This window comes from Sarcophilus harrisii, chromosome 4 (assembly GCF_902635505.1).
Source record: "Sarcophilus harrisii chromosome 4, mSarHar1.11, whole genome shotgun sequence".
Lineage (NCBI taxonomy): Eukaryota > Metazoa > Chordata > Mammalia > Dasyuromorphia > Dasyuridae > Sarcophilus > Sarcophilus harrisii.
The window spans coordinates 333,987,871-334,006,274 of NC_045429.1; the positions used below are offsets into that span (position 1 = coordinate 333,987,871).

General features: G+C 35.0%; 1 pseudogene; it reads right to left on the reverse strand.

Moving 5' to 3' along the window:
- Nucleotides 1–6,278: 6,278 nt before the first annotated feature.
- On the reverse strand, nt 6,279–11,617 carry LOC100917334 (annotated as a pseudogene).
- Between the last annotated feature and the right edge of the window lie 6,787 nt (nt 11,618–18,404).

Here is an 18,404-nt window from a genome sequence, read left to right on the forward strand (position 1 = left end):
CCCCTCAAGTTCTCCCCGCGTGGGAGGAAGTGGGGAAGGCAGAAGGGTGGGGAGGCTCGTGACCTAGAGGCGCTTCCGCTGTCTTCCCGCCCTCCCAGTCTCCTCCGCTACAGCCTCCTCCACGATCGCCCGCGCGCCCTCATGAATAATCAATTTAGAACCCGCCCAGGAGTGGGGCGAGCCCGGCGCCCCTGCCCCCACCCCCTCATGAATAATAAATAACCGACTTTTAAACTTTTCCACCTCCCTCGCCACTCTTCCGCCCTGCCTTCCACCCAAGGCCCCTCCCCTCAGCACGTGAAGCCGAAGATTGCTTCCCGCCATTCCTTCACACTTTGAGACCCGCCCTCACTTCCTCCTTCTGCTTATGAAATTAACTTACCTCCCCTCATGAATGGTTAAATGGAGAGTGTCGGGCTCTCCCCCTCTTTCGGTTCATGAATAATTAAGATAGAGAACCGGAGTCAGTTACCTCGGGTTTGACTGGAGCTCATCTCTGTCATGAATATAATTATTCTATTATATATTTTATATATAATATTGTATATAGAATATAATTATTCTAATTGTGTTTGTCAATATAATTATTCATTGTGGAGACCTGGGTCCACAAAAATTTAATAAGGAAGGGTTGGAACCGCCCACTTTAGGGTCATGAATAATCATTAAGCAGGTTTAAGGACACAACTCGTGTTTAAGTGAAAGTTGTACTCTACCACTTCAATCATGGATATAATTATCTATAATAATTATTTACATAATTGTGTTCATAAATATAATTATTCAATGTGGAGAATTGGAGCCACTTACCTCGGGCTATTGTAAAAAGGTCGAACTCTCCTTCTACTCATGAATTATTAACATAGAAAACTGGTACCACTTGCCTCGAATTTAAGTAACGGGGTTGAGCCTACTCACTTCAGCTTATAAATGGTAAATAAATGTTGGACTCACCCACTTCTGAATAATTAATATCAAGGATCCGCCCACTTCCTGAATAATTAATCTGTCAAGATGGATTCGCTTACCTTGGTTAAATAGAGGGACTGAATTCGCCCATTTCTTCGGGAATAATTAATATGTAGCTCTGGACCCATTTACCTCGGATTAAGAGGAGAAGGTTGGATATCTCCCTCCCCCAGCCTTTCCTTTCTGTCGAGAATAATTAACATAGAGAACTGGGATTGGACCCATCCAGTTCTCATGAATAATTAATATAAAAGGGCGGTGTCCGTTCTCCTCTATGGTGAGGTGAATGGTAAATAAGGCAGTTGGACTCCGTCCTCTTCTACTCGTGAATAATTAATATGGAGAGCCACACCCATTTATGTCTAATTAATGTAATGAGGGGATTGGACCTGACCACTTCCAGGTCCTAAATGAATACTATGGGAGAATTGGACCCCCTGGTTAAGGTTAAGAGTTAGAATCGCCCTCTTCTGCTCATGAATAATTAACATAGGAGATGGCGCAGGAAAGTCATTTGCTCCCATTTCTGCTCAGGAAGGAGCAGGCAGGAGAGCGTCTACTTCCCCTCTTCTCCCAACAGCTTTCCCCTTCTTTCCCCCCCTCCGATGGCCCTCCCGAGTGGTTAAGGTGGAAGACAGAGAAGTGACTGGGACTTTAGCTGTGCGTGAACGCTCGTGCTTCAGATGATAGGGGGACGCCTGCTTCTCCAGCACCTCCACTTTGCACATACCTCGTTTTAGGCCAATGGAATTAGTCGCAAAATTGTTCATAGATTTTGGAGATGGGAAGACATCTAAGAGATGAGCTACTCCTTTACCTTCATTTTATAGATGAGGAAACTATGGTCCAGAAATAAAATAATCTGTTCAAGATCACAAAGAGGCTGAGATAGAAAATCAGTTCTGGATGATGCTGAATTTTGAATCACACATAAAGCTTTCTAAAATAATATTTAACAAAACAAAACAAAACCCTCTTTCCCCTCCTCACTCTTCCTCTTCAAAACATTTCCTCTAAAAGCAATTAGGGACCCACACCTAAAAGACACAGAGGTTTCCAATGAACTTTCCTAAGAGGAAATCAGAAATTAATTCTTTAAACTTTGTTTCACTCACCTCATCCAGGTCTCTCTTCCTGTATCATTCAGGAAGACGCTGTGGGCTTAGAATAATATAATTATTCAAAGTGGAGAACTGGGACCACTTACCTCCGGTTATTGTGAGGGTCGCACCCACTTCTGCTCGAGAATAATTAATGTGGAAAACTCGGAAGCCAACAGGTCTTGAAGCAATTTCTAAATGACCATTTTTTTGAGAATGCCTGTTCAAGTATGGATTGTACTAGTAGAGATGTGAGGGAAGTCCACTCCAGCATCCAGATACTGGGATTCTTCTGCCTGCTATTTTCAAAACCTCACTTATCCATGTAATTGTTCCCCAAAGGAAGAAAACCTTAATTCGTGTCATCCTGTCCTCATTTCATTTCACCATTTATTAAGCACCTATTAAGGCAGTACTCTAGGATAGATATTGGCAGAATTATACAACGTTTCAAAGAAAAACATCTTTGCCTGCTCTCTTGGGATTGTCTGACTTTTTAACAAGAATGAGACAAGAATTTTCAAAAACTCAATTTAATTTGTGATCTTATCAAAATGGATATTCCATGCAATGATACAGATTGTAACCTAACCATGCTTGCTTATCTTTTGCCACTCTTACCTTAGTCCTTTCTTATCTTCATTTTACAGGTGAGGAAACTGAGGCAGGCAGAAGTTAAATGATTTGCTGAAGGTCACATACTTAGTAAATATCTGCATCTAAAATATTTTGATGGCAGTCTTTACTCTGCATCACTGTATGTAACGCAACGGATAGCACACTGGGCTTGGAATCAGAAAGGCATCTTTTTGAGTTTAAATCCAACATCAGATACTAGCTATGTGTTTAGGCAACTCACTTTAACCCTATTAAACTCAGTTCCTCATCTGTAAAATAAGCTGAAAGTTGACAAACCACTTGAGTGTCTTTGGCAAGAAAACTCCAAATGGGGTCATAAATTGTCACACTCTATTGAAAGGATTTACAAAATACTCTAATACCTTTCCAATGCCCTCTGTAAGATCTGCTTTTCAATTCTTTGAAGATTCTGTGACTAACAACTAAGTAACACAGAAGAAACTTATTATTAAAAAGATGAACTTTCTATGCCCAAAGAGCTTTAAAACTGTGCACAAGCTTTGATCCAATAATACAATTAAAAAAAAAAAAAAAAAAAAAAAAAAGGAAAAGGACCTATAGTTCCTCTTTTAGAGGTAATAAAGAATTAGAAATGAGGGAATGACCATCAATTGGGGAATGGTTGAACAAGTTCTGGTATATGATTGTGATGGAATACTATTGTGTTAGAAATGATGAGCAAGGTATTTTCAGAAGAACATGGAAAGACTTACATGGACTGATACAAAATGAAATGAGCACAACATTGTACACAGTAACAACAATATTGTAAAATGATCAACTATGAATGACTTAGCTGTTATGGGCCAGAACTCTGTACTTGAAACAAGGATTCTTACAAGGTAACTAAGTGGAATTGATAAGACAATGGTTATCTAATTTAGTATGGTGATTAGTAATTCTCTAGTTCAGTATGATTGATTTGATTTTACAACAAATAATGGTTCCCTAGTGATATAATTATTGGTTTATACTCAGAATACTGTAAATGATCTAATTACAACAAATGATCTATATAAACTGGGACAAACTCAGCCAGGGCAGACTCAGAGACACATTCATTCCATTTCCCACCTTTGTAGTGGCTGGAGGCTGGAGCATAAGCCCTCGGACTCAGAGATAGATTCACTCCCAAAAAATGCTTTCTACTTCCAGAGAAAGAACTGATGGAATCTGAATGCAGATCAAAGCGTACTTTATATTTTTTATTTTCTTTCTTTTTCTTTTTTTCTTGTCTATGTTTTCTTCTTCAACATGGTTAATACGGAAGTATATTTCACACGACTGCATATATATAACCCATATCAAAATTGTATTTAAATGGGATAGGAAAACATAGGCCTTTATTTCAAGTAAAAGTTTGGGGTCATTAATAGAACTTCAAAGTTTTCCCAAAGGCAATAGAGTCAACTCTCTTCATTATTCAATTGCAGTCCCAACCTTACCTAATTAAAAGCTTTTTTTATAGTCAGAAATTAAATACAATAGGATCTTGTTTTTTTCTGTATTTTTCAGTCAGTTATGTGTTGGTAAAGATGTATGATTCTAATACCATGGAATATAATTAGTGGAAAATTGCCAATTCCTTTCTAATACCCTTATAAAGGATGACCTTGATGCATGTGTAGATTATTGCCATAAAATTTTATGTAGATGAGAATTATCTACTCTCTGTTACCCCTTTTTCTGAGCCGGTAATAATAGTTCCAGATTTTCCATCAATTTAGTGCTTTCTCTTTCTTCAACTACCTTGAGAATATTCTTCAAAGCTCCCCAAATTCTTCCACCTCCAGCATAGACCTCCTCTGTCAACACTTGATCTAGTCCAGCTGCTTTTTCCATCTCTGTTCACTTCAGTGCTATTTTTTCCCCCTCCTCTATAAGCATGTCATGAGGTGAAATATTGAGTCTAAGTATAACCCCATTGGATCAAGTTTATTATAAGAATCCTTGTATGTTCAATAAATATTTTACCAAAGGATATGAGCAAATAGTTTTCAAAAGAATCACAAGCTATCAATAGCCATGTGCAACCAAGTTCCAAATCACTAATATCTAATGTTCTTAAGCTAGGGGATTTTAACATTTAGACTGATGATTCCCCCTAACATCCTAATTTTCCTCAGTCTCCATGACTTATTTTTCTATTCTACCTCAGCCATTTGAAGGAATGATTGGTCACACTTTGGACCTCATTACTAAGAACAAGTATTCCTTATCTTTGAAACTCTGAGACATATCTGATCATATCTCTTTTCATTCTCTCTCTCCCTATGCCTTTCAGCATGCCTTATCCTTCTTAAACCAATTCTTGGCTCTCATCACAACCTCTAATCCTTCCATCCTTTCTTTGTCATTAACACATCTTGCTCCTTTCCAATGTTGATTTTATGGTAATTCAATTACAAAGTATACTGTTAAATAAACAGATCAATATAATGAAGCCAAATGCTGGGTAATTATAATGAACAGTGTTCAGCTCTAGGAGGTACAGTACATGATGAAATGTTCATTCCTGCTTTTTTTTTTTTTTTTTTAAGATTGGCTAGTATAAATATAGAATGTCATATATGCTTTTGGGTATGTCATCATAAGGGAAGGTTTATTGGGTATAAGTAGCCATGATTGTGATATAAAAAATGCATTAATAAAGCTAAAACATAACAAAACAAGACAACCTTTCATTTATATAGTGCCTTGAGGCCTGATGGTTGGTATTTAATATATGCTTGTTGAATTTTTTAAAAATTGAACACTCATCTTTTGTCTATGTCTTGTTCTCGTTCCAGTTTTATCCTAAAATGCCTTTATTTAATTGAATCACTTGCTAAACTTTCTTCACTTGGACTTATCCTCCATAGCTTCTCTGTTTTATGGATGATAACGCTCATAATGTTTTACAATATTTCTCCATTAGATTTTATAAATGAGTTTATATTTTAAATTGGTATTGCTCTTTATTGTCACATTTCTCCACTTTGCAAAAAAAAAAAAAAAGTCGAATGTTTGCTGAATAAGGAGTCTTTGAGACTCTTTTGGCTTTATGTAAATTTATAGTGGTTAAACTACTGTATGAAATCTCTTTAATCAGCACTGAGATCCATTTGTTTGTTCATAACCCATTTTTCAATGTCAATAGTTTGTTTAGATTGGTCATGTTTCAGGTATTTTAACTGCATGCCATATTTTTAAAAAATTATACTTTATTCCAACTTTTAAAAAAGATTTTTATTAACACATTTTGCTTAAATTTCTCTTTATATCCCTCTTATTTCTCTTCCAGAGAGTCATCCGTTATTTAAAAAAAAGATTTTTAAAAAGGAAAAAGGAGGTGGAGCCAAAATAGCAGAAAAAAGAAAGGGACTTATCTGAGCTCTTCCAAATTCCTCTCCAAAAAATTTTAACACTTTAAAATGAATCCTGGAGAGGCAGATTCCATAAAAGAATGGGTAAAACAATTTTCCAGCCCAAGACAACTTAAAAGGTCAACAGGAAAGGTCTGTTTTACCTGCAGGAGAATGGTGCATAGCTCAGTGCACGCTGTGTCAGAACAGACTACACCCCAGGAAACTAGCAGCAGGCCTTGAGGGCAACAAAATCTGGCAACATCAGCTTCTGGTGATGAGAGAGGGCAGTCAGAACAGAAGGAGGTTGCAGGAGTGCCTTTGCTGGCATTGACTGCAGGACATTATCACATTGCCCATGAGTTTATTTGGGTCCCATTCTGTCAGTATCAAGATGAAGAGGAGCACTAGCTGGGGAGAGCTTGAGGCTGCAGGGGAGAAAGGACCTTGGTCAGAGTTCCAGAGTGGAAAACTGTGCTTGTATCCCAAAAGACCAGAGCATAAGCCAGGAGAACAGTAACCACACCTTTCCTTAGATCATGCCATCTTGAGGGAATTAAATCCCAGATTTAATAGAATCCTAGAAATAGTTTTGAGATCAATAGCAAGAAAAGTTTGAAGCTTAAGACAATACCCTTTCCAGCCTAGGAATAGAGCTCTACTTTAACATAGAGTTAAAAGTCAAGAAATAGGCTGGGAAAATGAGCAAACAAATAAAAAAAAAAACCTGTTAATATAGTGATGGATATAGTGATAGATAAAATCAAAACATTAACATAAAAGAAGACAACAAAGTCAAAACTGCTCCATACAAATCCTCAAAGAAAAATATGAATTTTCCTCAAGTCTCTCCCTTGCTCCAAATTCCTAGAGGAGTTCAAAAGGAATTTTTAAAATCAAATAAGAGAAGTAGAAGAAAAATTGGGGAAAGTAATGGGATTGATGCAAGGAAAAATATCACTTTAAAAAATCAGAATAGATCAAATGGCAGAAGAGGCACAAAAACCCATTAAAGAGAAGAACTCCTTAAAAAGCAGAAATGTTCAAATGGAAAAAGAGGTAAAAACTTCACTAAAGAAAAGAACTCCTTAAAAAGTAGAATTGGCCAAATAGAAAAAGAAGTACAATAGTTCACTGAAGAAAATAATTCATTGAAAATTATAATTGGGCAGGTGAAAGTTAATAACTTTATGAAACATCAAGAAATAATAAAACAATTAAAAGAATGAAAAATAGGTGAGAATGTGAAATATTTCATTGGAAAAACAACTGACATGGAAAATAGATCCAGAAGAGAGAATTTAAATATTAAAGGATTTCCTGAAATCCATGATTAAAAATAGAACCTAGATATCATCTTTCAAGAAATTATCAAGAAAAATTGCTATGCTATTTTAAAACCAGAGAGTGAAATAGAAATTGAAAGAATCCATGGGCTACCTTTTGAGAGAGATCCCAAAATGAAAACTCCCAGGAATATTATAGACAAATTTCAGAATTCCCAAATCAAGGAGAAATATTTCAAGCAACCAGAAAGAAACCATTCAAATATTGTGGAGCCACTCAGAATAATACAAGATTTAGCAGCTTCTACATTAAAGGATAAAAGGGCTTAGAACATGATATTCCAGAGTGCAAAGCAGCTAGGATTATAACCAAGAATCACCTGCCTAGCAAAACTAAGTATAATTCTTCAGGGGAAAAATTGATATTCAGTGAAATAGAGGACTTTTAGGCATTCTTGATGAGAAGAACAGAGTTGAATAGAAAATCTGACTTTCAAACACAAGACTAGAAAGGCATAAATAGGTAAACAGAAAAGAGAAGTCACAAGGGATTCAAAAAAGTTAAATTATTTATATTCCTACATGGGAAAATGATACTTTTTGACTCCTAAAACTTTTCTCATTTTTAGGACAGTTGGAAGGAGTATATACAGACAGAGGACACAGATGTGAGTTGAATAGGATATAATGATATCTAAAAAAACAAAATTAAGAGATGAGAAAGAGGAATGCATTGGGGAAAGAGGAAAAGGAAATGTAGAATGAAGTAAATTATCTCACACACAAAAAGGCATGAAAGATCTCTTACAATGGAAAGGAAGATGAGAGATGTGGAAGGGGGCCAGAGTATTTGAACTTTACTAATTTAAAATATTTCAAAAAAGTAATAATACAAAGACTTAATTGGGTATAAAATCGGTCTCATCCTAGAAGGGAAAATAGGAGGGAAAGAAGATAAGAGAAGGGATGAAGGATTGATAGAAGACAGGGAGGATTGGGGAAGGTAGTAGACAGAAACAAAACACTTGAGGATGGATGGGTTGAAAGGAGAGAGGAAATAGGATAAAAAGAGGGTAAAATAAGATGGAGGAAAATATTGAGTTAGTAATCAGAACTGAAAAAAATTTTTTACAGTAAGTTTCTCTGATAAAGGCCTCATTTCTCAAATATATTGAGAATTGAGTCAGATTGATAAAATTAAGAACCATTCTCCAACTGATAAATAGTCAAATGATAATATCAGGCAGTTTTCAGATAAAAGTATCAAAGCTATCTAAAATCATGTAAAACAATTCTCTAAATCACTACTAATTAGAGAAATGCAAATTAAAACAACTCTAAAGTACTACCTCATAATTATCAGATTGGCTAATTCAACAGAAAAGAAAAATGACAAATGTTGGAGGAGATGTGGAAAAATTGAAACACTAATGAATTGTCAGTAGAATTGTGAACTGATTCAGACATTCTGGAAAGCAAATTGAAACTATACCCAAAGTGCTACATAATCATATATAGCTTTTGACCCAACAATATTGCTACTAGATTTACAGTACAAAGAGATTAAAGAAAAGGAGAAAGGACCTATATGTACACAAATATTTATAGCAGCTTTTACTGGTAGCAAAAAATTGAAAATTGAGAGGATGGGTAATGGTTGAACAAGTTGTGGCATAAGATTGTGATGGAATATTATTATGCTATAAAAAATGATGAGTATAATGCTTTCAGAAAAACTTGGAAATACATACATGAACTGATGCAAAGGGAAAGGAATAGAACCAGGAGAACATTGTACATAGCAACCACAACAGTGTACAATGATCAACATTTTGTGAATGACTTAGTTATTTTCAGCAATACAACGATCCAAGACAATTCTAAAAGGCTTATGAATGCAGACTAAAGCATGCTTTTTTTTTTTTAACCTCTTTCCTTTTCTTTCTTTTTTCTTCCTTTGGTCTGTTTTTTTCTTTTTCTTTTAAATTAAATGCTGCACTTTTATTATAGAACTCAAAATACAAAACTCATTCCAAGGCTTCAATTTAGATTGACATCACTGAATATGTTACATTTTCTCACTATTCCAATGGTGGTCACCACAGCATTACCTGATTTGTGACTTTTGTCTTGATATGCTTCCTTCCCAACAAGAATACTTTGCCTACAGTGCATTTAAAGCTTATCAAAGTTGAAGTTAACAGTCTAGCTTGTTTTCATAATCACCTCAAAGCCACACTTTTAAAGCATAGTTATTATTCCCATTATGTTAAGCAATATTTAAAAAGCTGCTTTCGATTGATACTCAATTCACATAAATTAAAATTCTATTCTATTGACAGCTCACACACAGGAAAAATGTACAATACTTATGTGATTATTTTATTCTTCAACTTTACCCTTTTTCCACAAGCCACCTTGGGGACATTATATTCAGCTAGTGTGAAAACTCATTTTAACTGTCTAAATTATACAGCAACATTGTTAAACTTTATTACCAAGTTGTGATCATTCGCCTAACAGTAGCACAAAGTTTTTAACCTGTCCAGCTCTTATTTTTGCTTTGTGAAGTGTATGACTCAGATGTATCCTACTGAAAAACAACTAGTCATAAAAATGTGAAGGCCATTTAAATAGTAACATGGTTCACATCTACCACAGACCTTATAAACAGATTTTAGAATGCTTATTGTAAACAAGGGATATAAAGCTCACTTGCTTAGATATTTGAAATACAACTTTATTATATACTAAATGAAAAAGGAATAGGAATGACCTAATGAACAAGATTCACTACTGAATATTGTTCTGGGACTGCAGCAGTCTTATACTTGAAACTCAAGGGGACATAACTGTGGTCCAAAACAGCTAAATATACAGACCTAAAATATGAATTCTATTTTTTAAACTGCCACATTCCCTCCCAAAGCCCATTTATCTCCTTCAGCATCCCATAAAACTAAGACAGTTGCCTATCAAACTAGACCTCTGACGCTGGGCTCCAGCTTCATTTCCTTACAGGTCATGATTTTCATCAAGGAATGCAGTTGTTTGGAAAAAGTAATGATGGATGTTGGAGGGGATGTGGGAAAACTGGGACACTGATGCATTGTTGGTGGAGTTGTGAACCCCAAAGAGATGTTAAAGGGAAAGGGACCTGTATGTGCCAAAATGTTTGTGGCAGCCCTGTTTGTAGTGACCAGAAACTGGAAAATGAATGGAGGGCCATGGATGGAGAATGATTGGGTAAATTGTGGTATATGAATGTGATGGAATATTATTGTTCTGTAAGAAATGACTAGCAGGATGAATACAGAGAGAGTTGGAAAGACTTACATGAACTGATGCTGAGTGAAATGAGCAGAACCAGGAGATCATTATATACCTCAACAACGATAATGTATGAGAATGTATTCTGATGGAAGTGGATTTCTTCGACAAAGAGAAGATCTAACTCATTTTCAATTGCTCAATGATGGACAGAAGCAGCTACACCCAAAGAAAGAACACTGGGAAATGAATGTAAACTGCTTGCATTTTTGTTTTTCTTCCCGGGTTATTTTTACTTTCTGAATCCAATTCTTCCTGTGCAACAAGAGAACTGTTCAGTTCTGCACACATGTATTGTATCTAGGATATACTATATCATATTTAACATGTATAGGACTGCTTGCCATCTAGGGGAGAGGGTGGAGGGAGGGAGGGGAAAAGTCCAAATAGAAGTGAGTGTAAGGGATAATGTGTTGTCAAAAATTACCCAGGCATGGGTTCTGTCAATAAAAAGTTATAATAAAAATAAAAAAATAAAAAGGAATGCAGTTGTTCGAGCAATCTATAAGTCCTGCTTATACTATATTGCTAGTGCTGGGTCCATGACAGCCTCTGGAGTGCAAGAGCAAGCATAGCAACAAACTCCAGATTAGGATCTCCAATAAGTTTTCTAGCAAGACAAAAGAAGGACTTCTTAAAGTTGCATCTATTTTTGGCTGAAATGTCATAGTAGTGGAGATTTTTCTTCCTCTGGAAGACAGTTGATTTTGCCTTGACTTTTCTGTCCTTAATATCCACTTTGTGGCCACACAACACTATAGAGATATTTTCACATACTCATACCAGATCTCTATGTCAGTTAAGTACATTCTTGTAAGTAACTCTTGATGTTACATTAAACATCATAATGGCACACTGAGCTTGGATGTTTCTCAGACCACTAAATTTCTCTTGGCCAGTTGTATCCCATACATTGAATTTAATAGGACCTCTGTTAATATGGAGAATGGACCTCCACACACAAGGTAGCTACCTACTTCTTCTCAAATTCACCAGTCAAATGACATTTTACAAATGTGGTTTTTCTAGTACGTCTGTCACCAATTAATGAACTACATGTGGGGTTCTCCTTGGGTGGTCATCATGATGGTTCTTCCAGAAGTGTCTCCATAACCGCCTGACTGAACAATGGAAAGATGGTGGAAGCATGATTCAAATATCTGGAGACATGGTCTGTTTTTTCTTTTCTAACATGAACAATATGAAAATGTTTTGCGTGACTGCATATGTATAGCCTATATCAAATTGCTTGCCTTCTTAATGAGAGGGGAGAAAAGAGGAAAAGAGAGAATTTGAAATTCAAAATTTTTTTAGAACAAATGTTAAAATTACTTTTACATGTAATTAGGGGAAAAATAAAATATTAAAGATATTTTAAAGGGGGAAAATTCAGAAAAACTTATCAATATACTATAAAATATCTCAAGTTATGTGTGTGGAAGATGAAGCAAGTAAACAAAGGTTCAAACTTCCAAGGAGATCAATTTATTAAACAATGCATTCATGCTACTTATTCAAAAAACTAGGCCTCTTCAGCTTTAGCACGGAATTAGAATACAGGGGTTTAGAGATTTTCATCATTGAAAACAATTAAAGAAAACAGTTAATTAAAAGAAAATAATTAAGCAGGATATGAAATTAGATAATCTGATTTCTAATTGGAGGAATTTCTAAATTGGGGTGGGGAAAAGCAAAGAGGTATAATTCCCTGAAATCAAAAAAAAGAGATGTTTCATTCCTCTCCCTCCAAGTGTTCTTGTATCCATGTTCAAAGGAACATGGATACAATAATTGCTTAAATAATATAGGACCAATTTTCAGATAAGACATACAAGTTGCTTGAGATGTATAATTGTGAGAAAACTCCTTGTATCAATTTTCAGATCTGACTGGGTTTATCGGCCAGTATAATCTAAGGTTCCCAGTCAAAGTTCTCTAAACAGCAGGTAGAGATGGTCTAGCTTCCCAGCCATGAGGGGATAAATCTCAATAATGTAATTTTTTTTTTTACAGTTCCCACAATTGAATAAAGTTTTCTCACAAGAGAGAAATTGGACTAAATTAATAACTGAATAGAAAGGCAACTGACAACTCTAGAATTGAGTCACAAAATGGAGTCAACGTGACTCATTCAATTCCCACAACAACTTACTGTCTTCATTCCCTCTTATGCAATGTGCCACACTTCTGAACTCTGCTTTCCACAAATAAGGAGGTGGCTTCTCATCTTTATTTTTTGGGGCCAAATTTGTACTTTATGATTTTTGCCACATCCAGTTTCAATTGTTCTATGGTCTTTGTTTACATTTACATTTTTTGTAATCATTGGATATATTGCTTTCTTGACTCTGCATATTAAATTTTGTATTACTTCATATCCATCGTTCCAGGCTTGTCTGAATTTATCATTTCCATTATATTCACCTATCACAATTTATTTAGCCATTGACCAATTGGTGGGCATCTGCTTTATCACCAATTCTTTGTTACCACAAAAGGGGCTGCTAAAAATATTTTAGTGATATTTTTGTCAATAACCTCTTTGGGGCTTATGCCTAGCAGTAGAATCTCTGAGTCAAGGGATATGGCTGTTTTAATCACTTTATTTGCATTAATTCCAAATTGTTTTCCAGAATGGTTGAATCAATTTATAGCTCCACCAACAATACATTATTGTGCCTATCTCTTTACAACTCCTCCAACATGAATTATTACTGTTCTTAACTTTTGCTAAGTGTGTAGTAAAAATTCAGGACTGTTTGATATACATTTGTCTTATTGTTATTGATTTGGAGCATTTTTTCCTATGGTTGTTTGCAGTTCTTTCAAGACTTATTTGTTTATATTCTTTGATCATTTATTGATTAGTGATGGCTAAAGGTTCCCCTCCACCCCCCAGCTTTATGTTAATCTTGTTTTTTACATTAACAAGTTGCTGGTCTGACTTACATGATTATGTTTCAGGAGTAATTTTAGCATCGGTAACAAATTGTTTTTTGTCAAAACATAATCAATTTTATTTTTGTTACGTCAGTCAGTCTCATATACAAAATTTTCCTTTTTTTTCCTCAAAGAAAATAATAATATTGAGACATCACATTTCTTGTTCTTGGTTCATTTTTCATCTTTTTTTTCCTTTTAAAACTTTTACAATGAAGTCACTTAGTATCAAATTATATATTGATTTAATCTGAAGGATCTTATCAAATGCTTTGTAGAATTTCTCTCTGATCCCTGTTAACAGATACTGATGTGAAAGCTGTAACTGATTGCTATATTATACAATGTTACATGACAAGGTTTTTTACAAAAGTTTTTCTTTCTGCATAGATGTAGCTCACTTAATTTCCTCTATCTTCAGTGCTTTAGTTTTTCAAATTCAAAAACTAGCTCAAATCCTACTATCATGAATCCTTCTACCAGGTTTTGTGTTTCCTCGACTAGATCATAAGCTCAGTTAAATCAGAAATCACATCTTAAACTTCTTATTTTCTTTTGGCTTAGTAGAGTGCTAGGTTTTATCTATTTGTAAACTGCTATCTACTCTGTGATACAGTAGTCTCTTTGCTGTTCCTTGATTTAGACATTCCATCTTTGAAACTCTAGGAATTTTTACCGAGTGTCCCCCACGTGAGGAACTCTCTCCATCTTCAAATCTGATTCCTAGTTTCCTTCAGATGAGAACCTGAACTAGGGAGGAGGCTATGAGATCATCATTATCAGATCTTGTTTTGCAATTTCATTGACTGCTCAGACTTCCAAGTATGTAAGCTCCTTATCAAAGCAAATATACAACTCATCTTCAAGTGTTCTCTGTGTTCATTGAGAGATTAAGTTATTTTCTCATGATATATATATAGATAGAGATATCCACTATATATCAGAGCCACTATATATCAGAGACAGGATTTGAATGGAGGTCTTCTTGACTCCAAAGCCAGCCCTCTATCTACATGTCACATTACTTTTCATTACTTATTATAGTAATAACATTTGCTATTATCCTAGTTGTGTTGTTGAGTTGTTTTGGTCATGTCTGACTTTCTGTGGTACCATTTGGGGTTTTCTTGGCAAAGATACTGGAATGGCTTGCCATTTCCTTTTCTAGTTTATATTACAGATGAGGAAACTGAGGCAGAAGATAGGCTTAAGTGACTTGTTCAGGGTCACACAACTATTAAATGTCTGAGGCCATATTTAAACTCAGGAAGTTGAGTCTTTCTGCCTTCATGTCCATCACTCTATATCCATTGTACCATCCAACTACACCAATAAGCCAAAAGATGAACTAAATACTATGGACACAGCTAGCAGCTAGTCAGTGAGGTAATATAAAAATACTGGTAAGGTACATAGTTAATCTGTACTTTCAGGATGCAGCTTTTGTGTGTATTAGGGTTGATTGGAGGCTACCTTTCTTGAGTGTGGGTTATTCTTCTTAAGATGAATCTTATCCCAGTGTTGCCTAGCACCCAGGATGAAAGGGAGAAACATAGATCCAAAGAAAGGATGCAGTAGCTTTAGTATAGGTGAATGGTAATGTTAAAGGCAAAGAGTGAAACCAGAACTGACTCAGGAGTCAGAATGACAGTTACCACATATCACTGCTTCTTTCATGAACTGATATTTTTAGAAAAGAGACACTAGAGAAGATGATCTCACAAAAAAAAAAAAAAGAAACATAAATAAATGAATAAAAATCAAGGACTGAGTAAGATCTACAAATGCAATAATACAGAAACGCAACAAAGGAGGGAGCTCAGATTTAATTCTTATTATGATAATTCTATAATTAAGGGAAACTGAGGTACAAAAATGTGGACATAATCAATTTATTGGTAAGGCTAGCAATAGTAAAGCATACCTTACAATCAGAGTATCCTTTTATGTAGTCTGGTTACATAAATCCATTACATAATGTCAACTAGAGACAACTAAACTAGGACTGTGATTGGTCCATAATTATGCTGACTTGCAAAAGAGGTCTTTCAGATCCCATGGAAACAGGAACACAGAATTAGTCAGCATCCTTGGAAAGTCCCCAATCCCACACTCCTCTGTACTACAGATATCCAGTGCTAGGAAAAACATCCCATGACCAGGTTGAATCATCCTTCATTCATTTTCTTTATGTCCTTCAAATAGTTGGTTTGCTTAGAGTGGCTTGCAATATCTCCTATCAAGTATTATACTGCCAAGCCCTAAACAAAATAATTCTAAATCTAAGCTTTTAGAAATTAGTTACAATTGGCATTGCTGTGATTAATAAAACTTTTAACTATTAATCAATCATCAGTTTTAAATTCTCTTGTTAATACTTTCTCTCATGAGATATCTAACTAAAGAAAGAATATGTGGGAATATAGTCCATGAGTGGAAAAAAAAGAATTCAAATTAGATTAGAAAGAGAAAGATATGAAGAATACAAACTTCCTGGAAAAGGATGAGACAAAATAATGTCATTTAATCCAAGAGGTTGTACAGGGTCATATGTGGGAAGATTTTGAACTATAATCAGGGAGAGGGTTAAAAGAATATATGACATTTAATATGATCATGAAATTTCCATTGAGATCTATAGATTTTGTTTATATTCCTTATATTATTTTCTATTTTATTGAATTGTGGTTGGTAAAGGATGTTTAATCTTTTCATCTTCTAATATTTACATTTTCTCTGTACTCTAGGACATAGGCTGTGTATGTAAAGGAATTATAAATAAATATTAAGAGGCTGAAATATTAAACATATCCTTTACCAACCACGGTTCAATATAATAAAAATTGATATAGGGAACTCAAGAGGAAAAAACAGATCTAAATGGAGATTTAAAGATGATATTCTGAATAACAACTGAGACAAATCATGGAAACAATTAACAACTATGTCAAACCAAAGGATAATGTTTAGATAACATAACAAAATTTTTGGATGCAGCTAAAGCAGTCCTCAGAGAAGCAGTTAAAATTTTGAAAATATATGTTTACAAAACAGAAAAAGAGATGCAGCATGCATACTGGATAGGACACTGGAGTTGGAGTCCAGTGGTCCTTTGCTCAAATCTTGCCTCAGATATTAATTGTGTGACTCAAGGTATGTGTCTTAAATGATCTGTGTCGCAGTTTCCTCATCCTATAAAATGGGTGTGAATTGTGTTGAGAAATAAACTTGAAGGCTTCTTAGTTTCCTTCTAATTCTAAATCTTTGTTCCTAAGAATATGCAACTTAAAAAAACCTGGAAAAACTTATATGAACTGATGCTGAGTGAAATGAGCAGAACCAGAACATTGCACACAATAATATTAATATTGTGTGATCAATTATGTCAGACTTCTCAACAATTCAATAATACAGATAATTCCAAAAGACCCAAGATGAAAAATGCTAAGTAAGTCTTTCCAAGTTGTTCTGAAATTCACATTCTCTCTCTCTCTCTCTCTCTCTCTCTCTCTCTCTCTCTCTCTCACACACACACACACACACACACACACAAACACACACACATTCCTCACAAATTTTTGATTGGATCTCAATGGGAGTAGCACTGAGTCACTCTTCTCTCTCTCTCTCTCTCTCTCTCTCTCTCTCTCTCTCTCTCTCTCTCTCTCTTTCTCTATCTCTCTTTCTCTCTCTCATACACACATTCACACATACACACACATGATTTTTTCTAAATGCATGCAAAGATAGTTTTCAACATTCACCTTTGCAAAATCTTGTATTCCAAATTTTTCTCCCTCTCCTTTCCCTCCCCACCCAAGCAATGTGATGATAGGTTAAACATAAGCAATTCTTCTAAACATATTTCCCTGTTTGTCATGTTGTACAAAAAAAAAAAAAATCAGATCAAACAGGAAAAAAATATGAGAAAGAAAAAAAACCAACCAAACAAACAGGAACAACAATAAAAAGGGAAAATACTATGCTTTGATCTACATCCAATCCCCATAGTTCTATCTCTGGATGTGGATGGCATTTTGTATCACAAGTCTATTTAAGAATAGCAATGAATCATCTAATTGTTGAAAAAAGCCAAGTCCATCACAGTTGATCATCACAAAATCTTGTTGTACTGTGCACAATGTTCTCTTAGTTCTACTCACTTCATTCAGCATCAATTTAAGTAAGTCTTTCCAGGCTTTTCTGAAATCGACCTGCTCATCATTTCTTTTTTAATTTTTGAAATGCTATCATTTTTGTTTGTTTTTACATTGCAGCCATATCTGCTTGTATGTGTCTCTTTGTATTAGAACCTGATTTTTTTGAGGACAGGGAATATTTCATATCAGTTTCTGTATCCCCAGTGTCTCTGCTCATCATTTCTTATTAGACCAATAATGTTCCATTACATTCATATAGCACAACTTGTTCACTCATTCCCCAGTTGATGGGCATCCCCTTGAATTCCAGTTCATTGTCAGCACAAAAAGAACTGCTACAAATATTTTTCCACATATGGCTCTTTAAAATAAGTCTTTTTGACTCCAGCTTCCATTTAACTTAAAAAGTGTTATTACTATTCCCCAGAATATTTATTTATACAAAAAAAAAACCCCAACAGAAAGTAGTATTGTGAAACAATAAAAGCTTAATGTTGCAAAATTATAAAGAATAGCTTGGTCCCAAAGAAGAGATACAAGAAAATAGCTAGTTTCTTCTACTTTGTGAAGGTTGGAATATAGGAGTGTTGAACATTGCATATAATATTGGATTTTGTTTTTATTGTTGATTGGTTT